The following is a 12716-nucleotide window of genomic DNA, read 5'->3' as shown; positions in this document are numbered from 1 at the left end:
CGATGTGTGCAGGTCTGTTCATTAAACGTGATTTTAATAATTCTGCGTGACCCCATTTTCACTGCCCGCCACTTTGCAGCCAGACAGCATCTTCAATGGTCGACATAAACTGCTCGCAGCAGCGGATCTGATTAACACGGCAAGTTGCAAATGTAGCCGAATGATAATGGCAAAGTCATGCTAAACTGCCGACTTCACTAGGCAGGTGAGGTTTTAGCTTGTAAATTGTACTGTAACGTCAGGTAACAGACTGCTCTCACATGGAAAGCTAAGTTGGCTAACGCTAACCAACGCTAGTTCATGCTAACGATTAAAAGTGATAGTCCTGAGAAAAAAAAGTTAAAGTAGTTTTAAAACACTTAGTAGGTATAACTAACGTTACAGAACGGATTAACAAGGTCTCTGGTGGGCGGTCGGGGTGTGGGTGCAGTTTGCTAGCGCTAACTTGGCTAGCTCACCTAAATAGTTATCAGCACATTTAGGATGCATATTAAATGCAGAAACGTATGGAACAGTAGTTCGTGTTTAGCGTAACATTAAGTAGCTTAAGGTTTGGGTTTTAGAGATTTAGTCCATAAGTTTTTTGTTAATACTGCAAAGTGAATAAATTACAGATTTACAATTTATTTTAACTTAAATTACATTTATGTTTACAGAACCATTTAAAATGTACGCACCTCATTCTAAAATGCATTTTCTTGGTCTTTAGATACCAAAGTGATTTTGTTTATTTTGTTAAGAAAAACATTAGATACAATTACAGCTATAATTATTTGCAGGTAAGTAAAACATGGGTAAAATTGCAAACAATAGTGGGCTCCATAGAATTACATTTGATACCTGAAGATTTTTTGTAAGTGTGCAATGAACAAACAGTAAAAAATATCCTAATGCAGTTTCTTATTATCTGTCAGTCTTTCACTAAAGCTAACTGAAAACACTGATTCACTGAACTGTCAGTTGCCAGTAACATTAAATTTGGAGAAAAAGTAAATTAAATGTAGCTTCAGCAAAAATGTAATGTAAACTTTAATGTAATATGTAAAATGGCAATGTATTTATTTAATTTTGTATTATGACTTATGCAAAGTTTGGTGCAAAATGAAGATGACAGTTAAATTATAGATTTTATATTCGCCATTTTCAAACTGTTTAATATGTAAGTTACATGCATATTTTTATGCTTTATAAGTTGCAAAAATAAACTGAACATGTAATACCTAAATTTAAATAATTCCTTGATTGACAGGCAACCAAAATACCATACACTGTTACACTGAATAAAATCACAGTTTTCTTTAGAATTTGATTCTTAAAAATACCTGGAATAATGAAAGTACACAATAACCTATATAACCTTTTTTTTAATACAGAAGTTTAACTAAGGTAAATTTTAACTGATAATCTAAGGTGTTTCATCCATGTATCATTCTTACTGCACTTTTGTAACTTCACTTGTAGTTTATCTAAGATATTTGCTATTCAGTATTTAGCTATTTAATATTATTTAGTATCAACCACCTGAACTCCTGTTTCTTTTTCTCTCCACCAATGGAGTTGTGTGGAATCAGAGGTGCATGCGGCTGCCCATGGGAAAAATTTGCCATCAACCCAACACAGTTTGAATAATCATAGGACTGTCAGAGGTTTACCAAACCTGTCAAATGCACGATGGCTCCTGTTTGGACTTACCGATGTCCTCGACTTCCATCAAAACTGTATACATTATTTGAGATATATCAGAGACTCTTTGTGGGACTGGACCCAATGCATCCTAAATCTTCATCAAAGTATGCAGATCTCCTCACTGAGTTGTCTTAGATGATTTCTCAATAGGATCTGGCATTATTAATGTTTTTATTTGTGTATGTGCAGCCACATTAATGGCCTGTTTTGTAGTCACTATTAAAAGGGACACTGATTGACATTGAATAAATGTTATGGTCTTTAATCCATCATCCCATTCTTATTTAGTTGTCATTAACCGTAAAGTCTGTTTATCTGTTTTTACTTAATCACTGTATATTGTGCTTAGAATATAGAAATGAAGATTCATTTTCTGAGGTTACAGCCAGAAGTCAATTGAATTCATTTTAAATGACATATGCATGGTTAATTTTATTTAGATAATAAAGTTCTTAATACCTAATTAAAATAAGTACAGGCAACATATAGCAATGTATAAATCAGTTAGGTTTAACAAAAAAAGTAAGTTTATCTGACTTGAGTAATTTTAGAAATATTAGTTGGCTCAACTTAATTTTGTTACATTTGTTTTAAGCAATGTCTTAGTGTTTAATATACTTAAAAAAGGCTGGAAGTTGATTCAATCTAAAACGTCCGATGCAGCCACTTGCCTCACTTTTTATAAGTTAGATCTAGGTCATACTTTTAAACAAGCACATTAATACTATGATTAACAAACAAAACCTACCTCACTGTATGATTGCATTTAAAACAAAGTAGTTGAAATTCTTACCACCTTTACCACTTTGATGTACATTTATCATAAGCTAGCAATATCTCACACCCTGGTGTCACACTTTCCACTGTCTGTGCCCTCCAATCACCCCCATTAGACAGGGTGTCCATGAGCACCTATTGTGTCTTTCTTTTGATCTGACAGCCTATTGATGACAGTGAATAGTGGCTCATGTGGCTCTCCATGAACTATATGGGTGATTTTATAGTTGCAGGTACATTTAGTGACCAAAGCTATCCTTTTTTCAGCTTTTAAAAATTGTTACATTACATTGTTACATACATAGTTACATTTTGATTATGTATAAAATGTGTTCTCCATTTTCAAAGACCATATTACCAAAAATCATGATATCTTGATGTTCGAATTAGTCAGTGTATTTTTCCATCATTTATCATTGTGCAATCAAAAGTATTTTATTTTGCTTAAATTGCTTAGATTCACCAATATTTTAAGTTTAAATGTTTAAACTGTAAACTGTCAATACTATTACCACAATTATAAAAGGAAAACTGAATATTTCATTATTCACATTGGACAAATTAAAAATATTAATTTCATTAGTATCATGAGATCTTTGCAGTTATAGAAACTGAAAAAGTGTTGCATGCAAAACTGTTGCAAACAATTTATTTGTGTTGAATTTAAACAAACAAATTAAATTGAGCAATGTTCAACTTAATTTGTTTGTTTAAATTCAGCCCAAATAAATTGTTTAAAACCACTTAAAAATATTGAGTAAATCCAAGGAATCATCTTTGAATAATTTTTTTCAGAGAATGTTTGGCTAAAAAGTTGTAAAACTGTAAATTGTTACTGTCAATTCAGTTCCAATTTAGTAACTGTCCATTAGGATTTTTCTTACTATGATTTATTAGTATTTCTAAACATTAGTAAAATCATCCATGACAGAGTTGACAAACAATAAAAAAACTTTTTATTCCCTAAAATTAAAAACATTTAATCATTATGTTCAGCAAAAGCATAATTATAATTCAAAACAGCAAAGTATAATTCATTATACAAAAATAAATGTTTTCTATAAGATACTGGAAATAATTTATGTTTTTAAAGAGTTCATTCCGTAACTTTTTTTTAATGTAAAATATACATGGAATAGAATCACCCATATTCATTTTAATGCAAATAATAATCTTTACAATAACAGTAGTGTTGTCACTATGCTGGAATTTACAACATTGAGATGATACCTTCAAAAAATATCAACATTCCATACCATTTTCTATATTTTGTGATTTAAAAAAAATCTTAATGTTATTATGAATTATTATTTAATGCACGAGAATCAAAATGAACATTGGTATTTTTTATAACTAACAAACACATTTTTTAATAGCAGCTTTTCTTTGCATATTAGCCTACTTGTTAGTGGTTGATAGCTAATACGTTATCATTTATAGCTTATCAAAAAAAATTTTTTCTGAGTTATTTTGCATATAACATGTTTTAATCAACACACCACATGGCGTTTCGCGTGCTTTATCATACCGCTCTCTGTGTGTGCATCGGCCTGCTCCCTGAACATCTTGAATTATGAATATTTATTCTATCATATTGAATTCTGAATTTTTTATATTGTATTGCACAATTGTCAAGCACAACAGTGAACAGTAACAGTTTACAGATATCTTGTGTATGATTTTGACGTTTTTCCCTTATCAGTTATAAAGTCCAATAACAGAGATCACATATGATATTTAGAAATTTAAAGGGAAAAAAGGACAACACGTCAATCGACAGCACGTTACCACGGCTTTCGTATTTAATTAATCGAGTCAGTAATATTAAAATGAGTTCAGTTACTAACCTCTCGATATTGTTTACACAGATGAGGGACACGCAGCAGCGCGCGTCCAGAGAAGAGCGCGTTTAGAAAGAGCAAAGCAAAAGCAACATTATATGTGGATATGTGTCGAAATATTGATATTTTTGTCACAAACTGCAACAAAGTGCTTTTACACTCGTGTTTGAATTTGTATGTTGCACTTTGCACGAATTTTACTACTGAAAACTGCCTGTGATTTGTCGTTTCTGTGCGTCCATTAACAGATAGTAAACTTAATATTTGCTCTTTCCGTGAGAAAAATGCTTTATGTTTATAAGCGGGCCCAATACAATCTCCCGATTATCCCACTCGGTGCTGCTGAACTGTTTGTGTTCTTTAAGACTTTCTATTGTATATGAATTGCGACTGCATAAAGTGAAGTTTTCAAACTCATTTTCGAAGAGGAGCACGTGATATGATGACTGCAGCTGGCCACTCATCTACATTCACTAGTTAGCCAATCAGATTAACCCCAACTCACTATAAGTAGCCTAGCTAGAACTACTCTCTTATCTTCGTTTTCCGAAGAAACTTACGACAAGTCCGCTCCAGCTCTTCCCGAAAGCTACTCACGGACAACCAACCTCCAACTATTTCACCATCTCCATCATCATCATCATCATAATCATCATATCGTCGTCAACTACAACGAAAATGACAACGGAGGCGGCGGAGATCACAACAGCACAGCAACGGACAAGAAAGAAAGCTCCGCGCTCCCTGAAACATCAGCCCCATCTCAACAACACCCAGCCCAGCATGAAAGTCTGCCCGAGGCTGAGGCTCCAGTAAGAGGCCAAAGGCCTAGCTACTCCAGCCAGAGCACAATGAATCCTCATCTCCCGCTACTTCAAAACCGCCACGTACCTTCTCCAGCGTCATCATACGGTCTCTCGTATCCAACAAACGACAGTCAACAGAACTCCTCCCAAACTCCTAGACGCCGGAACCACATATTCCATACCGCTGCAATAAACCTGAAAAGACCTTACGAATCCACGTCTTCACTGACTCCGCCCCCCCTAGGACATTATAACCACACGCTCCTGCTACGCCCCCTAAACACTACGTACTACAGCCCACAAACACTGCGCCACCCCAGGCCACCAAAGAAAGCCCTAAAGCAATCTCGGAATCTCTCGGGACAATAACGCAACTCTTCTAGCCTGCAGCTCCCCAATCCAGTGCAAACTCCAGCCCTCCTCTTCCAGCAAACCTTACCACTCTAACCCCTCTTCAATATTCTCTTCAAAACCTCCTATGTTAACCAGCTCATAAGAATTTTCCATCCCAAGATCCACCGGCTACGTACCCGCCCATCTACCCTGCTTTAGACACCATCCCAGCTCTCCCTCCTCTCAAGTCTACACACTTGCTGCTACTACTGCGGCGACACGCACGCCGTCAGCCAAGTCTAAAGAAACAAATTACTTGTCAACTTCTGTCAACATTTTTACATTTTTAATCTTTATACTGAATTACGTTTGCACCCTGATCTAATTTTTCTGAATTTCTCATTCCAGGTCTGTATAACGGATCCAAGGCCGGTATCTTGGCGCTCCCTTCCCAGCCCTCCACCAACGCTGAACCAGAAATCACAGAGCTATTATAGAAAGAGATCGACAATAAATTCATGTTCGATCCCCTCATATTTGCTGCTTCGTCAATCACATTCACATTAGCCTACTGAAATGGGATTTAGAACGTTTCTAAAACGTCTAATAACGGATCTTTCATCTTCTCATAATTCCGCCTTTTAAGCATTATTCATTATGCCGAACGAAGATGCCTTAAATTACCACGCCATAAACCAAGCAATCTCTTAATTAATCTAGTCTGCTGCAAAGCTTGGCTCGCAGTCGACATCACCCCCGCACTTTTAAGTCATTCCTGATCTCTGGTATCTCCGATTCTGGCATTAACAGACATTACAATTCTACTTCGCCAGTCTGTCTAACATTCGGACGCAGAAGTAACCACATTTATACTTCAGAAACTATTTGCGGGATTCTCGCAATAACTATGGCGTTCGCACGTAGTTCATCTAGTAGATGTTTACATGTATCTCTTAGTGACAGAGATATAAGTTCTGAAGATATATCTATCTGAAGATATAAGAACTTAGTGACAAGTCTTTCTAATATTGGCATTTCCATCGTGGAAGAACCTCCGGCTCAAGCACTTCTATAAAATTCCTAAGCATCAATTTGGATTCGCAGAATTGCATACATCCATACCTAAATAAATCGACTGAAATTTAGTTCCCTTCTATATTCTTGAAGAGAAAGATTGCGCTAAGCACAAACTGTCCATCTTAGGACATCAAAACTCACACGCGCATTATCCTGCAGAGACGCCTTTTCGTCACTCACCTCCTTCATCTCGCAGCATCAATCCCCGGATTAGATGAGAATATATCTCTATCCGATCTCGGCCATTACAACTCGGCCTGAAGGGCGTCCTGCACCGGTGGCACCGCTCAGCGCGGCGACGGGGTGCGCACGAATACAGGGGTTATGCTAATGCACACCAGACACGCAAATTCATATGTTATTAAACTAAAACTATCCACATAGCGCTCCGCGGCGCGGCAGAATACAAATAGAGTCCTGAATTGTGACTAGCACTGCGGACACTGATAGAACATATGTTTAGAATTCCAAACGCATGGCGCAACGCTGCACGTCACCGAACAGCGCTTAGGCGTGCGACCGGCTTATGCTTTCCTTCATAAGCGCTGGAATTGCTGCCCACTCATTTATAAACCATCCAATTTCATCTTTAATACACAGACGCCGCCCCCGGCGTAGGCTTAGAGGGATGTTATCAGGAACTGCTGGACGTGCTACCAACGGACCATATCACGGAGAAATTAATCCTCCAAGATTCTCATTTACTGTTACAATGAAGCCGCTGTCCACTGCACTAAACAAAGGCGTTATCATTATCATGCTTTAAGGCTGCTTCTCCATCTCTTTATTTGGACTTCAGCAAAAAAAAAAAAATAAATAAATAAATAAATAAATAAAAATAAATAAATAAATAAATAAATAATAATAATTTATAACTGTTGTACATGTTCCTATAAGGAAATTGCTGATCCCCTTTCTTGCCTTTTGTTTCTAGAAACTGGTACCAGAAGCAGAGCCGCACCTGACCTCATCCCTCCCTTTGAAGATGACATTCCCACAAATGCTGCATATACGATTTGCACTAACACCCATAAATATATTTTAGAAAGTAACCCCAGAACATCTCAATAGTTCCTCACTACAGAACACATCCAAACATTTTAATTCCCCACACAACACCTCATTCCCGTTTGCCCCCGCAAACAATCAGTCTATTCATCACATACTTGCATTCACACAGACAATTTAAGCCAACTCTATCAAGAGTTATTTAAATGGAATAAAAAAAATAAAAAAATAAAAAAATAATTCACAACGCTTTGTATGGCCTCCATTTATGACTCTATTGCTAATTCACAACCGACCTTATTAAAGGCATCCCACCCTCCCAGACATTAGACTGCCCATCTCGCCCTACATACTGTCCAATGCATTTCCACACTCAGAAAGGATACCTATCCTTGCATACAGACCACACTCTAGATGCTATGTTTATTCTAGCCTTTTTCGGGTTTTCAGATGTTCCGAATTTACAGTACTTCTAACTTCGATCCCTTTATTCACCCCACCATCGCAGATCTGACATTCATTGACGAGGAAACAATTTCCTTCCTCATCAAGCAAAGTATAACAGATCAATACAGAAAGGGACACTGCATCTACATATTTAATATACCCCTCCCCCACAAGCCCATTCCAAACACTCCTAGCTTACATACAATATAGGAAAACACTAGCTTAAGTCCCCTAGCCCCCCTTTTCATAGACGACGCACACCACTCAGTGACATGTTTTTTTGGTTCCAAAAAAAAAAAAAACACCTCAAAGCAGTCCTCCACCATTCAGGCTTCCCACCAGGATCATACCCCAGTCACTCATTCAGAATAGGAGCCGCCACCACAGCTGCACACAAAGGGCTATCTCAACAACACATACAAACACTAGGAAGGTGGTCTTCGGACGCCTTCAAATCTTACATTCGACTCAGCCACAGCTATCTAAAGGAAGCCCAAAGGACCCTCACCAGCAAACCACTTAAACCCAGTGTCCAAGAGCACGAGCCCAATCCAGGGATAAGACAAGACACAGCCATCCCGGCTTCCAGAGGCGGAGAAGCTACTCAGCCACCCAAGGGCGCGGGCACGACCCAGCCACCCTAACCCTTCTTTCTTCCTTCTGGCTCTGAGTCGTACTCAGCTTTCTCTCCCTATTCACTCACCTAACTCCAGCAGGAGTTTTTTCCCGCCCAGGCCCCCCTGTCACCCCCGCCCCCCCTGGCCGCTGCCACAGAAGTCTTCACCACCCCTCCACCTTTCCCTGACTTCTGTAGGATCCTGCCCCCCCCATGGCTCTGACTTCCGCAGAAGGTGTACCCGAGCTTCGGTTTCCCGCAGGAATCATCCTCACAGCCCCTCCCCCAACCCTAGCTTTTACATATTATAAGTCATTTTAACAATGACATATAATATAGCTTTATTTTTCTCTCTGTTTGATTTTATTTATATAAATTCATATCTATATGCACCCACGCATATAAATATTAATTTATATATAGCGCTGCCACCACCACGCTCTGTTCCCGCAGGAACACCCCCAGAGCACCAATTCTGCCCGTCACCCTCCAGCAGGAGTCTTCACCTCCCCCTCATCTCTCCCGACTCCTACTGGAGCTGGCCAAAATAGCTCAACCAACCCCGAGCTGTGACACGAGCACGAGTCACGTTACCGACCCTCCCCGGCCCTAGCTTATTTTATTTCTTATACATTTATTTTACACATTTACCTTTCATTTATTTTATTTCATTTATATATATGTATATATATATATATATATATATATATATATATATAAGCACCCACGCATATAAATAATACATTTATATATAGTGCAGTCACCCTCAAGCTCTAACTCCCGCAGGAGTGGTCCCGAGCATCGACCCCCCGCAGGGGTCATCGCCCAACTGCCATTCACCCTTCAGCTGGGGCCTTCACCTGCCCTTCCTCTTCCCGACTCCAGCTGGAGATGGCACATACAGCTCTATCTCCCCGCAGGAGTGTCCAGGAGCTTCGACTCCCGCAGGAGTCCAAAAAATCGCCCCCCCCCCCAAGGCACTAGATTACCCCATTATATATTTATATATCTATATATTTTCATATGTACATATATATTTATATATAGCGCTGCCACCTCCCAGCTCTATCTCCGCAAGGAGTGTTCCTTGAGCAATCCACTTCTTTGGAGTCCATGCCCCACCCCAGCCCCTTCACCCCCCCTTATCCAGCTGGAGTCCTCACTTCCCCTTCCCATTTTTACTACTCCAGCAGGATTCCTGTCCATCCCATGGCTCTAACCCCGCAGGGGTCTCCCCGAGTCTCTACTCCCGCAGGAGTATTCATAGCCCACGCCAACCCTGCTCGGGCTCCCGCAGGAGTCTGTATCACCCTTTGCTCCCACAGGAGCCCCCTTTACCTTTCTTTCTGTAAAACCACTATATCCAGCAGCCGGATATAGCCTTCCAAGCCTTTGGGGAGTTTCTTCTTCGAATACACGGCTGCTGTCCCGAGTCTCCTGCATTTGGGGAGCTCTCGAGAACCACCTGATCTCGTACTCCCCTCATATTGCTCTATGGACCAGGCGGGAGCCCTGGGCTCACCTATCTCCGAGCTCAGGGTTCTCTCCCGGGACAGCATGCCAAACTTGCTAACAATTGTCAAACAATATCTAAGTGTGAACTCTTGAAAGTGAAGTTTTCAAACTAATTTCGAGAGGAGCACGTGATATGATTGACTGCAGCTGGCCACTCATCTACATTCACTAGTTAGCCAATCAGATTAACCCCAACTCACTATAAGTAGCCTAGCTAGAACTACTCTCTTATCTTCGTTTTCCGAGGAAACCCCCCATCCACCCCTTCTCCTCCTTTTTTTTCTTTTACCACGGGGAGCTCTCGAGAACCACCTGATCTCGTACTCCCCTCATATGCTCTATGGACCAGGCGGGAGCCCTGGGCTCACCTATCTCCGAGCTCAGGGTTCTCTCCCAGGACAGCATGCCAAACTTGCTACAGTTGTCAAACAATATCTAAGTGTGAACTCTTGAAAAGGAAATAAAACAGTCTCATTAAAATATGGAATATAGCTTTTCTATTGAAGATCTAAAATTAGATATGAATTGTTTATTTATATCATAAAGTAATATGTTAAATGTGTCAGTAATCAATACACATGTAAGAACAGTCTCCATCTGAAAATGCAAGAGTGCAATTATTCAGCAAACCCTTTATTAACAAGGTAAACTACTAGTATTTTTGACCAGTCTGTTGAACAGTTTCAAGCCATTAAATCTTTGAAAGGGCTTAAAATAGTTTATGTCCTCTTTGCAATGTCACTGTACAGCAATAGTTTATAGCAGTGTATAGATTTACTGTTGGTGCTGCAGGCATGGTGCTCAGCTATAGCACTGATTAAATAAGTAGAGTAATGACCAAGCAGCAACCTCCCACTCTCCCTCATGAAGCCAATACAGAAGTAACTGAAACTGCAATTCATGGAAATCCCGCTAGTCCTGGCTCCATATAGAGCAGATTTCTATTGAGCTCACTGTTAAAATGGCTGACTTTACAGCAGGAAAAAAAGGTGTTTACAAGAACAAATACAAAGAACCATTTTGGTTCATCTGGCTAATATTACCCTTCATGGCAACTGTGAGGGGGTGAATTTTTTTATAACTCATCCGTTTCGTTTATATTAAGTCTGCATATGAAGGGCGTGGCCACTTGAGTGACAGCTAGGTCTCCCTGGTCGCTGTCTTTTCACCTCAGCTGATTCTTTTTCATGTGCGCATGCTCGAGTGACGTCACTGTCGCTGTCAACCGGACGGTAGCTTCGCTTGGTTTGTTTGGAGGTTAGAGTCGCAATTTACATTTTTATCATAAAATACCTCCTCATTCACTAAATATTTATCTCTCCTACTTGGGGTGAACAATCCCTTAACACACTCATACAAACAAATCTACTTTTAAATGTTCTGTCCTCTCGAGCATTCCGCCTGGTGTTTGTAGCTTTAGCCTGCTAACACCCGCTGGTCAGCTAAAGCTACCGACCTCTTTCATTCACTTATTTTCTCACTTACTGGGCTTTGCTTCTTCACATTGTACAATGTCGCTTGCGTGTCTGTCCTTGAGTGCAGGAGAAGCATCGATGGAGGCGCTGAAGCTGGAAGTAGTGGAGTCCCAGATTCGCTCGCTGGACACGAAGCGAGGAGGGCATCAGGGCTAAGCTCTTAACCCGTACTCGCTCGTCTGAGGTAAGTGTTCGATACAACGACAATTCTCCTGCTTCATCAACCCCGCGTGCTTCTCTGTCCAGGCCCACGCGCACCGAGGACGCAGTTCACCCAGGCGTCGTTCAATGCCGACACCCAGCTACCACGGCCCCTGGGTGCAGCCGCGTAAGGTGCTTACCAGGTCCCGGGGCAACGTTCTCCTCCTCCGTTGTTCGAGATCCCCACAGAGAACCGCTTCACCCCTCTCCGCGAGACGGGTCGCAATGTGGCCATCATTGGCAACTCAATCGTGCGCCACGTCCGCTCCACTTCCTACAAAGGTAACAAAGTACGCACTTTCTGCTTCCCTGGTGCCCGAGTTAAGAATATTTCTGCACAGATACCTACTATCCTGAGCGCTGCCGAGAGCCTCGGGCCGTCGTCCTCCACGTGGGGACGAACGACACCGGGCTCCGGCAGACGGAGATCCTGAAGAAGGACTTCAGGAGCCTGATCGAGACGGTTCGACGCACCTCGCCCGCCACGCAGATCATCGTTTCTGGACCGCTTCCTACCTACCGCCGAGGAAATGAAAGGTTCAGTAGACTTTTTGCTCTGAATGAATGGCTATTAACATGGTGTGAAGAACAGAAATTGCTCTTTGCCAATAACTGGACTCTTTTCTGGGAGCGTCCTAGGCTTTTTCGCGCTGACGGGCTGCACCCCAGTCGAGCTGGAGCTGAACTCCTGTCGAACAACATCTCCAGAATACTTCGCTCTACCTGACTAGTAAGTAAAAACTCACAAAATTCACAATTTAGCCATACCAGAGTCCTATTCGTCCCACATAAATAACAGTAATGCATACCTAGTTAACCCCATAGAGACTGTGTCTGTTCCTCGCATTATTAGATCAAGAAACAAACGTACTGTGTGCTCCAGAAAATAATCTATTAAGAATTATTACCAGAAAAACAATGAAGTGAAAACACA

The sequence above is a fragment of the Danio aesculapii genome, chromosome 4 (genome assembly GCF_903798145.1).
Source record: "Danio aesculapii chromosome 4, fDanAes4.1, whole genome shotgun sequence".
Classification (NCBI taxonomy): Eukaryota; Metazoa; Chordata; class Actinopteri; order Cypriniformes; family Danionidae; genus Danio; species Danio aesculapii.
The sequence above is the reverse complement of the archived record's forward strand: the minus strand, read 5'-3'. Positions refer to the sequence as shown.